Source organism: Malania oleifera, unplaced genomic scaffold (genome assembly GCF_029873635.1).
Source record: "Malania oleifera isolate guangnan ecotype guangnan unplaced genomic scaffold, ASM2987363v1 ctg136, whole genome shotgun sequence".
NCBI classification, from domain to species: Eukaryota; Viridiplantae; Streptophyta; class Magnoliopsida; order Santalales; family Ximeniaceae; genus Malania; species Malania oleifera.
In genome coordinates, this window is record NW_026651715.1 from 55585 (window position 1) to 70366 (window position 14782).

A 14782-nucleotide genomic window follows, 5' to 3' on the forward strand; every position below is an offset into this window, starting at 1 on the left:
CAAGGCATCTACAAAAGGAATATTTATGTGAATTTTCTTAAAAATATCCAAAAATTTAGAAAATTGCTTATCTTCTTTTTGTTTTTGAAAGCATTGAGGATAAGGATGTGGAGTAGAGAGAATAGGAGGATTGTTAGGAAATGAAATTGTTGGAGGCGTGCCTATCTCTCTTGTTATGTTATCCACAATCTCGTCTTCTTCCACTTTATTCTTGCCTTGGCTATTATTTTCTGTTGTAGGTGTGGACATGGTTTCCTTTGATGGTGATTTCTCAATTTCTCTTCCACTCCTAAGTGTGATGGCCTTGCATTGTTCCTTAGGATTGACTTTTATGTTGCTAGCAAAAGTTCTTCTCTGTTGGGTATTTATGGTCGTGGCTAGTTGCTACAATGAGTCTCAATGTTGTCCAGTCATGAATTAGTCTTTTTAAACCTTGCTTTTGTCTCCTCAAAAAATGATATCATGGCATCTTCTTTTTTATTTTTTATTTTTATTTAAAGAAGGGCGGGACCTCCATTTATTTATTGATAAACCCTCACTTTTGGCAGAGGAATACCGTGGTTACAAGATATTTAAAGGGAGAGGCAAAAGACAAACCTTTAAAGGTCTCTCAAATAACAACACCAACATCCAGCCAAAAAAAAAAAAGATTACAAAACCAAACAAATCAAAACAAAACAAGGACCTACAAACCAAATATCACGCAACAAAACAAACAAAAGATAAATAACATAAAGCATAGACCAAAACCAACAGGAAATCAACTAAACATACCTCAAATAAGTCGTACCCATCTTCTCCAATTTATATAACCCGTTGATAACTCTAGGGAGTTGACTACTATTTGTAAATAACTTATTCCTCCCCCTAGCACCATAACAAGCCAAGGCATCTGCCACTTTATTTCCTTCTCTATACTAATGCTTTATCGAAAAGTCTACTCCCTCCAATAAACCAATCAGCTGCTCCCAAAAATCCTATAAATACCACAAGGAGCACCTCCTTGTTCTTATCCAATTTACAACAATCTTCGAATCACATTCAATATCAATACTAGTATGACCCAAATGTTTGCAAATCTTTATTTCCTCTAACACAACTCTCAATTCGGCTTCATTATTTGAATAAGAACTAAAATATTTTGAAAAACCAAATACAAAAGTACCTGTATGGTCTCTAAGGATGCCACCACCACCCGTCGGCCCTGGGTTCGCCAAACTGCTTCCTTCCAAATTTTGCTTTAACCTCCTTTGCCCCGATTTTAGCCATCTCACACATTGCATAGTTTTACTTCTTATATTCACAGTTTGCACTTCTAGATTCTGCAATATCCAAAAATCAGCCTCCTTTAACTGAGTCAATCCTATCATGTTCCTGCTCAAAACCCCCACCCAATACTTAATGGACAGCCACACATCTGAACTATTCTCCAATTTCCCCTCTATTCTAGTTAAACATCTCCTTCTCCATAGCGTCCAAACTACTAAACAAGGAATCAAACCCATCAACAATCCCAATTGAGAAAATCTGGAAGCCCTATTAAACCACATTTGGACTCTTTATTTCCAACTTTGTTGTCTAAGGAAAGGAACACCAACCTCCACCGAAACCTTCCTCCAAACCTCAGTAGCAAAGTCTCCCCTATTTAACATATGCTCTATATCTTCTGGCTGCCTCATCTCACAACAATTACATGTCGAAGCCAGTGAAACCCCCACCCTTTTTGCCTTTTCATCAACACTTAAACACCCAAAAGTGGCCTTCCACATGCAGATAGCAATTTTCTTCTGTAACCATTTATTCCAAACCCATTTTGCCCACTCAAACTTTGGAGATTTAACTTTGATAACATCCTAAGCAGACTTTGTATTAAAACAACCATCCTTTTCCGGGAGCCAAAGTAGTATGTCTGAACAGTTTCTAAGATTTCCCACCTTTTCCATCACTTCTTCCGCTTTATTAAACCCCAGAATTCTCTGTAAATTTTCCATATCCCACGCATTATTGATAACCAAGTCTTTTAATTTGATATGAGAATGTGCACCATCTGGACACTCTGCAACCAAAGGTCCCGAGTCTAGAAACTTATCATACCACGAATTTATATCTCTTTCTCTAACCTTCCACTTAGATTTACTTAAAAGTTCAGGCATACCCTGCAGAACTTTCCTCCAAAACGAAGAATCCAATCCATGAGGTTTCTAAAGAGCAATGTGTCCTCCCTTCACATATTTAGCTCTAAAAAATCTAGCCCATAAAGAATTTTGAGTTAATAAATGCCAACCAAACTTTATGAACAAGGACCATTGCATTTCCAAAATGTCCCTAACTCCTATACCCCCCTCCTCTACAGGAACACACAATTTCTTCCAAGCCCTCCATTTCATTTTTTCTTTTCCATCCTTAAAATCTCATTAAAAAGAAGCAAACATACCTTATATCTTTTTTAACACCAGTTTTGGGATATTTAGAACAGCTAACAAATGCAACGACATACTCGACAACACATGTCTCAACAAAACAAGACGACCTCCTTGCAACAACAGTCTACTTTTCCAGCCATCAACTCTCTTACTTATTTTTTGAATTAAAGGGTCAAAATGATAGCCCTTCAATTTACCATCCACTATTAGCACACCAAAATATGTAAAAGGAAATTTACCCTCACTAAAACCAATTTCTTGAAGAATTTCTCCTTTCCTCAGAACACCCAACTTCTTTGAGAATAAAATAGCTGATTTATCTTTATTCACCCTTTGGCCAGTCCAACTTTCATACTCCTTGATCACCTCCATTATTTGTCTAATAGATTTTTTTCCAGCATTAGCAAATATAACAACATCATCTGCGTACATTAATTGTGATATAATAGGTGCACCACACGGATGTGCAAACAGTAAAATCCTCTTCTCAGACATCCTTTTTTGAACTAATTTAGAAAAAACTTCTCCCATGATGATGTAAATATATGGCGACAACAAATCCCCTTGCTTCAAGCCCCTTTTTGACTTAAAGAAACCTCTATACGTGTCATGCATCATGATAGAAAACCAATGAGTAGAAATACAATTCTGAATCAACTTACAAAATCAGTCTGGAAAACCAAGAGCATGGAAATTCTGATCAACCACCTGCCACTCCACTCGAACATACACTTTGCTCATATCAAGTTTTGGCATTATATTACCTCCTCTCACCTGCCTATGTAATAATTTTTTCAGCACTATGTAAGAGGAACAAAAAAACTGAGGCAACATATCACCTCTGAAGAATTCTCTTACCGTATCCATTACATCATTTTTAATAATCCTCCAATATGTACTATAGAAAGAAGACCTAAACCCGTCCGGTCCTGGGCTACTATTCACGGAAATAGAAGAAATAACTTCATAAACCTCCTCCTCAGTCGGTCCTTCCCTCAATTGACCTATAGCTTCCTTAGAAACCACCGAATGGATAAGACCGTCTAGATTTGACCTTTGCACAGAACTATTTTGCCTCAAGAATTGTTCAAAATAATCTACAGCTTCATCGTGGACCATCTGCATATTTTCCAACATCGAACCATCAAGGAGCACCATTGAATTAACACAAGAGTTACGCCTTTTTTGCGTAATCACAGCGTGAAAAAACTTTGAATTCTGATCACCATCATTCAACCATTTCAATTTTGCTTGCTGAGCCAACCTAGCATCTTCCCTTTTATACCAAACCTCCAATTCAGCCTTAGAAACAAGGCACTCTTCTTCAATTGATTCCGAGCACTCTGTCTGTAGTAAATTCTCATATTTTTCCACCATTTCCTCCAACTCTTGAATAAAACCACCAACACGCCCAAAAGTCTATTTGTTCCACACCCTAAGTCTTTGTTTTAACCTTTTCAATTTACCCGCCAATTTACAAAAACCTGAATCTGCCACAATGTATTCTTTCCAACATGATTCAACCATTTCCAAAAAATCCCCATGCAACGTTCACATGATTTGGAATCTAAAAGGCGTTGGTCCATACCTCTCCATATTCACACACAGTTGTAAAATGATAGGAGAATGATCTGAAGTATTTCTTTTCAACAAAAATGTCTTAGTTTCACCATATATTTTATAGAAAAAACATTATTAATCAGCACCCTATCCAGTTTCGCCCAGCTTCTCATCGAACCTTGTTGGCCGTTACACCATGAAAATTGACTTCCTTTGAATTTGAGGTCCAATAAACTACATCCATTAATACAACCATTGAATTCAATCATAGACGAACCCAAGCGAGGTCTACCTCCAACTCTTTCCTCATCTGACCGAATTACATTAAAATCCCCAATAACAACCCAAGGCACATCAAAACTTGACCACGCCTGAAGCTGATCCCATAACTTTCTTCTCTCAATATGATAACATTTGGCATATACAAAAGTAAGAAGTAAGGGGTCTCTATCCTCTGTTAGCAAAACTGTCACACATTGATTAAAGGCACCCACCCAATCCACTTGAACATCCTCTTTCTAGAACAGCCAAATCTTCCCACCTTCCTCTACATTAGAGCAAAATTTAGTAAATTGCAAATACACCGCCCACCTTCTTATCTTTTCTATATCTTGAAAAGATTCCGAAATTGCCAAAATCGAAACTTTCTGATCTTTCACAATTTGTTTCAATCTTCTCTTTGACGTGTCCAACCCTCTTAAATTCCAAAACATAATTTTTTCCATCATAAGTTCAACTTTTAAGGCACTGCCTTAGCCCTCTTAGACTTTCTCACTTGACCATCATCTTTATATCTTCCTTCCGACTCACCCATTGTCACATTACCTGGATTAGAATGATATTCTTTTTGAGTATCAATGCAAACCTTCATATCTCCCTCAGACAACACATCATAATTCTCCCTACACCCTACACCCTCCACATCACTCTCTCTCTCATCCACTTCCTCCACCAAAATCACCTCCCCATCCTTGTCCTTTTCAACTTTTCCCCTCTCTCCTTCATCAAGAACTTCGATTTCCTGGGCAGACCTAGAGGAACCTCCCAGTTCTACCTGCACCCCTACTACCTCTGAGTTTTGGTCTTGACAATAATTGACTTTCTCTCCACTCTTTTTCTCTATCAAATTAACTTCATCCACTTTTTGAGTGCCCACATTATTAACCTCATTCACAATTTCTTTATTTTTCTCAATCTCCTTCGACAGCCTACTCACGTTTCCATCCTTCTTCTCCTCCATCCTCTAAACCTGAATCTTCAAAATAGGACCTTCCTCTTCAACTAACATATTCTCTTTCTTAACCACTTCTTTCCAAACCCTCTCATCTCCCTCCTTCCTCATACCTACCTTTCTTTTATCCTTAGGCATAACTCCAAATCGGCATACTACTTCAGTGAGACCTTATTTACAACATTTATTACAATAGAAACCTTTTTTCTTATATATTACCCTTTGCTAATTCTGCTTTTGTCCTACCACCAATGGAAAACCCTCCACAAGATGTTTCTGCAAGTCCACTTCAACACATAATCTCGCACCAGTGGCTTATGTTCTATATAATGTGGCATTATCTGTCCCCAGGAATCTACCAAACCTAGTGGCCAAACTTTGCAAACAGTCCATTCTATATAAATGTAAAGGCAAATCTGGTAGGAAAATCTACTGAGGTGTGATTGATGGCTCCTTGTTTACATCAAAATTCACAGACCAGTTAAAAAGCCGAAATTGGCACCCTGCCGCCCATCTTCCTTCTTGTGCCCATGCACAAATGTAATCCTTTTCATTTACCAAATTCAACAGAACATGGTAGTTGTCCATAAAACTTATCATTGGGACTTTAGAGAGACCCCATGATTGGATAATATGCCTCCGAAGGACATCAATAGACGGCCTTACAGAAAGAAACTTAAGAACCAACGCAAACTTCAGATCCTCAGCAGCCTTTTCCATCTCCACATCCAAGAAAACAAAACCTAATTCTCCATTAATTAATTTTGGTTTCCTTAATGGGATTTTGAATTTTGAAGATGGGATTGGCCTCTTCAAGGCTTCAACAAACGATTTTTCCACAGTGAAACCTTCCCCCTTTTCGAGCTTATTATCCCCCGAACCACTCTCCTCAACCCGTAAGCTAGCGTTGACACCTCCCCTCAACCCTCCGGTAACAGCTACCATAGACGGCGTGGTCATGACTAAAAATTATTCCATGTTGAATACCAAAAAAACAAAATAACAAATAAACAATAATAAAAAACCAAACCTGCGGTACCTACGTCTTCTGTCACTGTATGTTGCCGACGCAAGTTCGTTGTCACCACTTTGTCGTTGTCGCAGTCTCAGATTACCTCAGCCCAGAAGCCTTTGCTGCTCGCTGCCACTGCAACCTGCGGCTGAGGCGGTTGAAGCGATGGAGATGGTGGCGCTGGCGAACTCCTTCTCTGGCCACCAACAACACCGACAAACTCCCTACGCCGTTAGGGGCAACGTAGCCTCGCCGAAGTCCAGGCAGAGCTCCAAATGCTGTCGTCATGGGTCGCGATTGAGACAAGAGATACAAAGTAACCTCATGGGTAGAAAAAGAGTCGGAGAGGACCCCCAAACCCCATTTGGGTGACAGCTCCAACGCGTGCATCCGGAGACAACGAAACTCTCCATCGTCGTTCGCAACGGTGGCAAGAAACTGCTTGCGGCTCATCCTCTTCCTTATCGCGTAAACTCCCAACTCCATTGTCATTTCAACATCGGCTAGCGACAGCACCTCGCAGCGATAGAGACGCAGGAGAAGGACCCAACGACATCGTCACAGAACGCTCTCCAGGCCGTCATCGACTTCCTAGTCGCGTCGACGGCTCGCAGCTCCTCGTCGCAAAACTCCCAACTTCGTCTACGTTCTCAATCAGCTAGCAGTGACAATGGAGAAAGGACACCTAAGCAACACTGTCTTCACGGAACAACGCCAGGCCGTCGTTGTCTTCCTTCGCGATGGCGGTTAGGGTTTCACCATAGCAGCTTTTTTCCAGTAATGTGAACTAACACCAAATGATATCATGACATCCTCAAGTGACATCTTCTTCTCGCCTTGATGACTATCAAGTCCTGGAGGAGGTTGCATCATATTCCTTGTATTTCCATAAGATAAATTTTCATGATTTCGAAGCCCTGGATGGTAATATTGTGGCAAAGGATCACCACAGTAATTATAGTTCTGATAGTTGATGTATTGAACTTGTTATTGACTCGCTTCATTGCTCGGATCTGTCCTATTTGTGGCTGCCACATATTCTGCACCTTGTGGTATCCTCTGGGTTGTTAAAACTGAAATCTGATGAGATAGAGAAGCAACTTGAGCTACAAGTGCAACAAATGGGTCCAATTCATGAATTCAAGAAACTTTCTCAACCATAGTTCTTTCAATTGGCCATTGATAGTTATTTGAGACGATTTCTTCCAAAAGAGTAGTAGCACTCTCAGGTGTCTTTGACTTCAAAGTTCCCCCAGACGTAGCATCAACTAAAGTCTTAGTTTGCCCGTTTAACCTATTATAAAACATTTGAATTTGCAACCAATCTGGAAATCCATGTTGTGGGCAACGTCGAATCAAATCCTTATACCTTTCCCAAGCTTCATAGAGTGATTCAAAATCATGTTGCTTGAATTGACCAATCTCACTCCTGAGTTGAGCTATTTTTGCAGGTGGAAAGAATTTAGCTAGAAATTTTTCAACCATGTCTTGCCAACTAGTGATACTTCCCGGTTGTAGAGACTATAGCCAACCTCTTGTTTTGTCCCTCAAAGAAAACGGGAACAATCTCAGTCTAATGGTGTCTTCAGTAACACCATTGATCATTACAGTGTCACAAATCTCTAGAAATATCGCGAGATGGATATTAGGATCATCAAGTGGTGATCCACTGAATTGGGCCTGCTGCACCATGCTGATTAATGCAGGTTTGATCTCAAAATTGTTGGAATTAGTGGGTTGGTGTTTGATACCCGAATAGTTGTCATTCACAACTGGCTGTTCATAATCTTTCAAGGTGTGTGGCTGCACATTTTGTTGTCCATTATCCATGGCTAGCACCATCTTTTTCCTTAGTGCTATGAGTGTTCTTTCAATCTTTGAATCAAAAGAAGTAATGTCACAGGTTCTAGCACGGCGCATCCAACAAAAAAAATACACCCGAAATAAAGAAGATAAAAAAATAAAATAAAACAAAAAGAAAAGAAATAAAATAAAATAAAAAAATAAAAAAAATAAAATCTAAATTAAAACCAAGATTACTTTGTATCAGTATTGGCAAAAGTAAGAAAAACTCAATCTCCAACAACGGCACAAAAAACTTGATCAATGCAAAACTGCAAGTGCACAATAATGTAGTTTTATAATATAGTGATGTGAAAAGTATCGTCCTCGAGGATTAATGTCTTAATTTTACCAAGTACCGAAATTGTACTAATCTTGATTTTATTTAGAAAGATTAATAATTTTAGAATGCGAAATTGAAATAAGGCTACTTTAAATAAACTATTCAAGGGAAAATAAAACTCGTTGCCACGTATCAAATTAATGAAGGTGAAAACTTTTAGGAAACCAATTTCACCTAGTCTCTCTCTATGCTTTACTCATCTAGCTTGTTGACCTTATAGGTCACGCCCTGGTTTTGATAATGACAAATACAATTGTATTTAATGAATATCTAGTTCATGTGCAGGTCCATATTAACAGATCATTAATGGCACGTGAAAGATCAAAGCTTGAAAACAAATCCATACTCTTGATTGTAAAATTTTTGTAGTGAAATTTTTCCGTAATAGTAATTAGGGTATTCTGTTTATAATAAACACACACATCACATGTATGGTTTAATTTGTAAGTTCAAACCAAATCATAATGCAAAATGACCTTAGCATGAGGTCGACCGACACCGGCCTTTTTCGGTATCTTCAAATTAGACCCCAAATGATCTTAGGACACACAAATTTGCATATATGTTTGTTAGGCACTAGAATAGGGTTTGATTCTGTCAAGACGGGACCGAAATGCACACTTGGTGCACTTTCGGTCGACCAACCAAATCAGTTTATTTTTTGCCTAGTCGACCGAACCAGACCTAGGTCTACCGTTGACCAAGGTCCCGGTCGACCGATCCAGGTAGTTCAAAAAGCCTCGGTCGACCGAAACCCTCCCTGGTCAAAATTTTAACCATCTGGTCGACTGAGAACTTTTGTTCTCCAACTACCTAGTCGACCAGAGGGTCCTTGGGAAAATTTCCAACGGTCTGGTCGACCGAACCAGGCAGTTCAAAAAGGCCCGATCGATGGAACCTCGAAAATTTAGGAAATCACCCACTTCTGGTCAACTGAAACCTCAGTTCAAAAAACCCTAGTCGACCGAACCATATGAGTCTTGGTCGACCGAAACATTTCGGGTCGACCGGACCTCTCGGATTGCCCTGATTTTTTACCGCAGTTAATATTTTTTAAACCGGGTTAAATTGGTTAAAATGTCATTAAACTTTTTCAACAATCCCTAATAGTTCCCCAACGGTCAAAAATTCTAGTATGTCTATAAATACTCTTTCATTTGGGAGAATTAAGTACAGATTAGCAAAAACCAAAATCAAAATTTCTCTCTCAAGCTAAATATTTCCTATTGCTCATACTCTTTCAAAATCCACTCAAGCTTACCTTCTTCATCTATCTACATTATTTGTAAGTGTATTGAGTGTTATTGCTTAGAAGGTTTGCTCTCTCATTTGTTGTGTATTTGAATCGATTTTTCTTTGAGAGCATAACTTAAGTATTCTTAGGAGGCTTTTCTAATAAGCCTACCATAAAAAGACTTGTGTTAAACTTCCTAGTGTTGCATTTTCATTGCAATAGTTTAGGAGGTCTGTACTTGTTTTTGGGCTGCAAAAACACTTTCAAACTCACTCAAATATCTTATGAAATCTTTACTGAACTATTTGTGAAAAGATATTTGTGTTTGTTATATTAGTCTTTTTGGCAATATTTATTCAAGCATATATCATTTGCTGAAAACAAAGATTATCTATTCTGCAATCCAAACATATACATATTCATGTGATTGAGATATTCTACTGATTGATATTCTTGAGGCTTGCTTGATATTCTGTGTGAATACATTTGATTGAAATATTTTGAAATACACAGACTACTTGTTTAACACTCTCACGTACATATTGCACTAATAGAAAATATATTTGAGAGTTGAACCATCTAAACCACACTGAGCTTACATTATTAAATCATCTGTGGTGTATGTGATATTGTGCGCATTTGTGGTAAAAATTTGCTTTTCATGAAAGCACTCATACATTGTACCTTTTGATTATATATCTGAGAGATTCCAAGCGTAGCCTAAGGGGGCGGTAATCTAGCCCGATAAGGATTGGTTAAGATTGAGGTCAGCCCTGTGATAATTTGACCTGGTTTGTATAGGTGCCGCTCCACCCATTCAGGTGAGCAAGTTATTGTGATAATCCTTGTGCTGGTTAGCCAAGGCGGGGACGTAGGCAGTTGGCCGAACCTCGATAACATATCTGCGTGTCATCCTCTCTTTACTGCTTTCTGGTGCTTGTGTGATTGTTTAAATTGCTTTATTTAATTTTTGGTATATTTACATTATGTGCACTAGATTGACCACAGGCTTGTGAACATACTGCTGTTAGAAGGAATACCTAGGATACAAATTTTAAAAATACCAATTCACCCCCCCCCTTTTTGGGATCACGGTAAAGCTAACAATTGGTATCAGAAACACGTAGCATAGACTAGTTGTCATTTTGCGAAAAGATCACATATGGCTCATAGCTCCGTGACCCCTTTCCCTGAGGGACCATCTTCCACATGACCTCCTGTTTTCAGTGGTGTAAATTACACCTTCTGGAAACAGAGGATGCACATCTACCTTCAGAATACTGATTGGAAGGTGTGGAGGATGGCCTCTAAGGGAAACTATGTCCCTATGAAAATTGAGGGTGCAGCTAGGGTTCCTAAAACTGAGGACGAATTTGATGATGATGATATGAAAGCTGTTAGTCTTAATGCCACTACCATGAATATTTTATACTGTAGTCTTGATGTAAATGAATTTAACAGGATTATGGCATGCTCTACTACAAAAGAAATATGGGATAAGTTAGAGGTCACATATAAGGGTACTAGAGATGTGAAAGACAGTAGGATAGATTTGTTGACCAGTGAGTATGAGGCCTTTAGAATGAATGTTGGTGAGTCCATTCAGAGCATGTACACTAGATTCACACACATCATAAACTCACTGTATGCATTAGGAAAGATCTATCCCATATATGAGATGATCAGGAAGATCCTTAGAGGCTTACCTCCTTTTTGGGAAGCCAAGGCTACGACCATTGCTGAGGGTAGAGACCTTAAGGCCATGAGCTTAGATGAATTGATAGGATCCTTGATTACTTATGAATTGTCCATAAATGAAAGATTAAATGAGCATAACAGGGCTAAGAAGGTGACTGCACTAAAAGCATCTAATAACACATCTAGTGAGTGTAGTGAGTCTGATACTGATGATGAAATCGCTATGCTAACTAGAAAGTTTAGCAGATTTTTCAGGAAGAATAGGAAGTCATTTAAAAAATATAGAGACTCCACTAATGAGAAGGGAGAGTCTAGCAAAAAAAAAGAAAAATCTAATGCTCCTACATGCTACAACTGCAACAAGGTGGGGCATATCAAACTTGACTGCCCACTGCTGAAAAAGGAGGCTAAGAAAAAGAAGAAAGTCATGAAGGCTAGAACTTCATGGGACCAATTCAGCAGCAGCGACTCAGATTCAGAACATAGTGACACGAAGGTTGCTAATCTGTGCTTGATGTCACACGAGGATGAGGTATTGTCTTTTTGTTCATCATCTTTTTATTATTCATCTGATGATTGTGATTCTGACAGCATGCCTACATTTAGAGAATTACAGTTTGAATATATTCATGTTTCAAAATTGTTAGGCAAAATGACCAAAGAGAATAAAGATTTGAAAAAGAAATGTGAAAATTGGTCAAAATTGTTTAATATGGCAAAAACCTCTCACGCTTCTATTTTAAAAGAAAAGGATATTATTATTGTTGAGCTTGAGAGGAAATTCAAGGATAGCTCCAAAATCATTTTTAAATTCACCAAGGGCAAAGAAAATTTTGAAAAATTACTTGGTGCCCAAAGAAACTCTTTAAGTAAAGAGGGTCTTGGCTTTAATAGTATTGAAAATGTTAGACGACCTAATCTTTACTTAGGACACTTTACACGTGAGTCAAAATCTAATATTCCTCATAAAGAACCTATGTGTAGATTGAAATGTTTTAAATGTAAACAGATTGGTCACATTCAATTTGATTGTCCACTTAGGAATAAGCATGTTAGAATTAGGAATGTATGGGTAGTTAAAGGAGATCCTGCTACTAACCCCCATGGACCCAACAAAATTTGGGGACCAGCATCAGTCACTTATCTTATTTTTTAGGTATGCCTAAGATCATCCTCCTCCAAGGATCGATGGTACTTAGATAGTGGATGCTCACGACACATGACCGGCGACAAGGGAAAATTCACTACAATTGTTCCCAAGGATGGAGGCTATGTGACATTTGGTGACAATGCCAAAGGACGCATCATCGGGGTAGGTAAGGTTGGTAAGGATTCCTCTCCTACTATTGATAATGTTCTGTTGGTTGATGGACTGAAACATAATTTGCTTAGCATAAGTCAATTGTGTGATATATGATATAAAGTATCATTTGAAAATGACAAATGCATAGTAGAAAATAAAACGGACCACAAAGTGCTTTTTACTACTGATAGACATGAAAATGTCTATACTACCTCTCTTGATAATCTAGCTTCACAACAAGTGACATGTTTCTCTACTATAAATGAAGCTAGTTGGTTGTGGCATAGGCGTTTAGGACATGCTAGCATGGATTTATTATCTAAACTTGTTAGAAAAGAATTGGTTAAAGGTTTGCCTAAAATGTCTTTTGTAAAGGATAAAATTTGTGATACATGTCAAATGGGTAAGCAAACAAAATCGAGTTTTAAGAAAAAGAAATTCATATCAACTACTAGACCCTTGGAGTTGCTTCCCCTAGATATATTTGGACCTAATTCTGTGCAAAGTCTTGGTGGTAAATCTTATACTTTTGTAATTGTGGATGACTTTTCTAGATTCATATGGGTGTTGCTTCTTGCACATAAAAATGAATCATGTGAACAATTCACCAAACTTTGTAGGAAAATTCAAAATGAAAAAGGATACAAAATCACTCACATAAGAAGTGATAGAGGGACAGAATTCAAAAATGAAAGCATAGAAAAATACTGTGACTTAGAGGGCATATCACATAACTTCTCTGTACCTAGGACACCTCAACAAAATGGTGTAGTAGAAAGAAAGAATAGGTCACTGCAAGAAATGGGAAGAACTATGTTGAATGAGCATAACTTACCTAAATATTTTTGGGCTAAGACTATTAATACTGCATGATATGTTATGAATAGGGTGTTGAGTAGACCATCAATTAATAAAACCCCTTATGAATTGTGGAACAACCATAAACCTAATATTTCCTATTTCATGTGTTTGGTTTTAAATGTTTTGTGCTTAGAGATAATGAACATCTAAGAAAATTTGACTCTAAATCTGATGAAGGCATTCCTAAGCTATGCCCTTAATAGTAAAACATATAGGGTTTTCAATAAAAGAACTTTAACTGTGATTGAATCTATTCATGTTACGTTTGATGAGTCTAATCCATTTTCTAATAAAGATGATGAAGATGATATTGATATTAGAAAATGCTTAGAGAAAATGTCAATTGAAAACAATGCAAGTTAAAATCAAGAAGCAAATGAAAAATCACTTGAAGATAATGAAAATAGAAATGAGGAGTTTCCTAGAGATTGGAAATATATTAGAAGTCATCTTATAGATCAAATCATAGGCGAACCATCCCGTGGAGTAGCCACAAGATCATCATTGAGAAATATAGTAAACCACTCCGCTTTCTTACCCTTGAAGAACCTAAAAATATTAAAGAAGCCATAGAAGATGAATCTTGGGTAATGTCCATGTAAGAAGAGCTTAATCAATTTGAAAGTAGTAAAGTGTGGACCTTAGTTCCTAGGCCTAATGAGCACACCATCATTGGAACTAAATGGGTATACAGAAATAAGAAAGAGGAGAATGGGATAGTAACTAGGAATAAAGCTAAACTAGTTGCCAAGGGTACTAACCACACGGGGAAGGGATTAGGATTTGATGGTGAAACATATGTTCCGTTTCTCGATTAAAAGTCATTCGTTAGTTACTTGCCTTTGCCACTTTAAAATATAAATTGATGTTCAAATTCATATGGATGTTAAAAGCGCTTTCTAAATGGCTACAACTGGAGGGGAAGTAGAACAACTACCCGATTTTGAGATCATAAAATCCGACTTGTTAATTGGTTATTTAAAGTTTTTCTGGAGTGGAACAAGTCGTGTAGAGCTGGTAATAAGAGGGTTATTGGTTTTCTACTAGAGAATAATGGGTTTACACGTGGAAAGATTTGCACTACATTTTCATCAAGTCCCAAGAATGCTGGAGATGCTTCTTGTCAAATTGTTATGTGGACGATTATCTATTTTTGAAGCACTCATGAGGAGTTGTGTAATGAGTTTCGCCAAATGTGCAAAGTGAGTGTGGGATGAGTTATGACGGGTGTGTGTGTTGCAATTAGTTTCTGTCTTAGGTCGCCAATGATTAAGC

The 14782-nt window shown here is 37.9% G+C and overlaps 1 non-coding gene across 1 annotated transcript; it reads left to right on the forward strand.

The window, feature by feature from the left end:
* Positions 1-7556: 7556 nt before the first annotated feature.
* LOC131147122 (small nucleolar RNA R71) lies at positions 7557-7663 on the forward strand. Its single transcript, XR_009134626.1, has one exon. It is a non-coding gene; the product is annotated as a small nucleolar RNA R71 (small nucleolar RNA).
* The last annotated feature ends 7119 nt before the right edge of the window (positions 7664-14782 follow it).